Source organism: Leopardus geoffroyi, chromosome E1 (genome assembly GCF_018350155.1).
Source record: "Leopardus geoffroyi isolate Oge1 chromosome E1, O.geoffroyi_Oge1_pat1.0, whole genome shotgun sequence".
Classification (NCBI taxonomy): Eukaryota; Metazoa; Chordata; class Mammalia; order Carnivora; family Felidae; genus Leopardus; species Leopardus geoffroyi.
The window spans coordinates 14,108,976-14,112,677 of NC_059330.1; positions in this window are offsets into that span (position 1 = coordinate 14,108,976).

The following is a 3,702-nucleotide window of genomic DNA, read 5'->3' on the forward strand; positions in this document are numbered from 1 at the left end:
TGCCCCAGCCTCTCCTGTGTGTTCTGTACCAGTCTTGTTGTTGCCAGAAATATTACTAGTAGAAGGGGTGTTTTGTTTTGTTTTTTAATCTTATTTAAAACCAAGTTAGTTAACATATAGTGTAATAATGGTTTCAGGAGAATTTAGTGATTCATCACTTACATATAAATAGAAGAGTTTTGTTTTTTTTTTAATGTTTTTATTTTTGAGACAGAGAGAGACAGAGCATGAACGGGGGAGGGGCAGAGAGAGAGGGAGACACAGAATTGGAAGCAGGCTCCAGGCTCTGAGCCGTCAGCCCAGAGCCCGACGCGGGGCTCGAACTCACGGACCGCGAAATCGTGACCTGAGCTGAAGTCGGACGCTTAACCGACTGAGCCACCCAGGTGCCCCTAGAAGAATTTTTTAAAGCATATGAATATCAATTAGTTTAAATTCAACATTGTCCTTATGATGTTGAAGTGGGAGGAGAGGGTAGAGTCACAGGCACCCAGCTGGGGTTTACCTGCCAGTCATTAGACCCAGAAGAATGGCCCAACAGATAAATGTCACCTGTTGGTCACAGAATTAGAGGCTGGGAATCTCTCCTCCGTAGAGCTGTGTGTGGTACGTGTTAGAGTGACGGCCAGTTGGGGTGAGGGGTGCTGTGGGGTGGGAGCCCAGGCCCTGTGCCTGCTGGCCCGGATGGGTTGCTGAACACCAGATTTGTGGCATCTACTCTTGTCCCTTCGTCGGAGTCAGGAGAACTGGGAGCACCCCCCAAGGGACTAGGAGCCCTGGAATGGAGGGGGTCTGAGGGTTGCCACCCTAGGGTTAAGTTTCAGGTCAGCCAGGTCTCAGGGGAAGGGGTTACCATGTAGGTGGGCTCGAGGGGCAGGGCCTCGGAGATGGGAGGGTGCCTGTGAGGGGTCTGCTGCCAAGAAGAGGGGAGGTCTCATAACTGGCGGCTGCTGTTGGCCAGCTTGAGTGGGTGGGCTCAGCAACATGCATACTTCAGTATCTTTTTGAATTCTTGGAGAGTTTGTGTGTGTGTGTGTGTGTGTGTGTGTGTGTGTGTGTGTGTCTCTGATATTCTCTGAAAAGAAAAATGAAGTTCTAACATCTGTTCCTTTTCCTGAGCCAACTGAAGACATTCTTGACCTTGAGGTGTTTTTAAATTTTAATACGTTTTATTTTGAGAGAGAGAGAGCACAACAGTGCAAGTGGGGGAGAGACAGGGGAGAGGACAGAGAATCCCAGGCAGGGTCCACACTGTCAACACAGAGCCCGATGTGGGGCTCGAACTCACAAAAATCATGAGATCACGACCTGAGCCTAGATCAAGAGTCGGACGCTTAACCAACTGAGCCACCCAGGCGCCTCCGACCTTGAAATTTTCTAAGCAATGCCATCGAGTCACCATTGATGCTTGATGTTTGCTTGCTCCCCACACCCCCCACCACTTTCGTTGACAGTCTCAAGGTCGTGTTCTGAACATTCCTTCCTATAGCCTTCATCCTGTGAACACCAGCCATGTGTTTCATGGCACTTCTCGAATGGGGGCATCGTCTTGGAAACCTGAGGAATGGATCGGGTTTAATTACCACTGTACCTACCAGTCACCTGAGAGGCCTGTTTTCATGGTTGATCCCTCACGTGTATTAGTGCTGTCTGCTACCTTTTGACAACCCAGATGACAAGGGACTGTTGAAACAAAAGCCTCTAAATGTGAAATCCACCCTTTTCCCTTAGTTGACAGATTATAATTTTTTTTTTTTTTTTTTTTAAAAGGGTGAAGAATGGTGTCCAGAAAGGGTTAGCGTGAGAACTAGCATTTTGGGTCCTGGTCTGTGTTGATGGGCAGCTGTTCAGGATCTGAAATTAATTTGTGTGAGTCACAACTCCCCTCTCGCATGGATGCCATGCTAGCCTTTCGCTTTCCAAAACTCTGTATTTGGGTTTTTTAACATATGCATGTTACTTTTCCAAGTTAAATATCTTAAAAAACAAAAACAAAAAAAACTATTATCACCAAGTTAAGCTTTTAAGATTGTATCATCTGTCTCCACTCCTCCCCTCCAAACTGCCATTGTGAAATGAGTATTGGTAGAACTTGGACTTCACCAAGGAATTCCTATATATCCTGAAGCTGAGAATAAGCAGATTTCCACATTCCTGCTGCCAGAGTCTAAACTGTCAAATCAAACAAGGCAGGCATAATCAGGACACCTACAGAGGACAAGTGGCCCTCCTCAGATGCAAACTGAAATACCCCCACTAAATAGGCAAACCCATTGCTTAGAAAAGACACTAAAAAAATAACACCGAGAAGAAGACCATGCAGGACCCAATTATCCTAATAAAGTCACCTCATATAGAATGGCTTAGGGGCTTTCCTTTAAAAAAATTTTTTTTTTCATGTTTATTTTTGAGAAGGAGAGAATGGGTAGGGGAGGGGCAGAGAGAGAGAAACCCAAGCAGGCTTCAAGCTGCCAGCACAGAGCCCAACATGAGACTCGAGCTTGTGACCTGAGCTGAAACCCAGAGTCGGATGCTTAACCGACTGAGGCACCCAGGCGCCCCAGGAGTTTTTCCTAAATTACAAGCATAAGCAAGGATAATCCTTGCTTACCCATTCCCAAGCTCCACCCCTTCCTAATGGCCCTCCCACATGGTGCCTGTGGTAGAGGGCCTCAGGGATGGGATGAGGGTCATTCCTGCATTACTGAAGGTTAACAAGTTGAATGAAAGATGTCACAAGGTCCTTACACTTAGCTAATAAGATGCTTAACACGGGCAGAACCAAAGGAAAGAACATGTGCATTTGGGTTTGAGTCCCAACTCTTTAGCTTACTATCCTTGCTCTATGTCCTCACCTCAAGTGAACCTGTTTTCTTGCTCATAGAAATGTACTACTGTCCACCAGCAGGGAGAATAAGTGTGTTGAAAATAAGGGTGTTGGCACCTAAGAAGCATTCAAAATGTTAGGTTATTTTCCCTCCCCTAGTCCCTCCACCTCCACTTTTTGTCTAGGGCAGAGAATCCCAAGCAGGCTCTGCACCATCAGCACTTGGGGTTTGAACCCACAACTGTGAGATCATGACCTGAGCCGAAATCGAGTCGGACGCTTAACCGACTGAGCCACCCGGGTGCCCCTGCGCTTTTATTTTTAAATTTTTTAGATTAAGTAAACTCTATGCCCAACATGGAGCTGGAACTCACGACCGCAAGAGTCACATGCTTCTCCAACTGAGCCAGCCCCTCCACTTCTATTGAAAGGCTAGCGACCCAAGTAGGAATGACCATACAGAATATTCACAAAGGCAAAACTCCACGTGTCAAAGTGATGGCGATCAAGAGTTCGCATCATAGCTGTGGGGCCACTCGTCCCAATTTCTTATTCAAGGAGAAGTTGCTTGAATTAGTGGTTTTCAAGCTTGAACCTGCATCAGAATCATTTGGGTGGCTGGTTAAAACAGATTTTTCAGATGTTTCCGATAGAGTATGTCTGAGCTGGAGCTCAAGAGCTTGCATTTCTAATGAGTTCCCAAGTGCTGCTGCTGGCCTGCTGGGAAACACTGAGAGTCATTTTCCTAGAGAATTCTGGTAGGTCTCTCAGCAGTAAAAAATTGCACGCAAACCAAAGCCGAAACAGCGACAGAGCTGCCACATCTAGGATGCAGCACCATTTCTCCATCAAGTCTTCCATTTCCTATCCCTCAT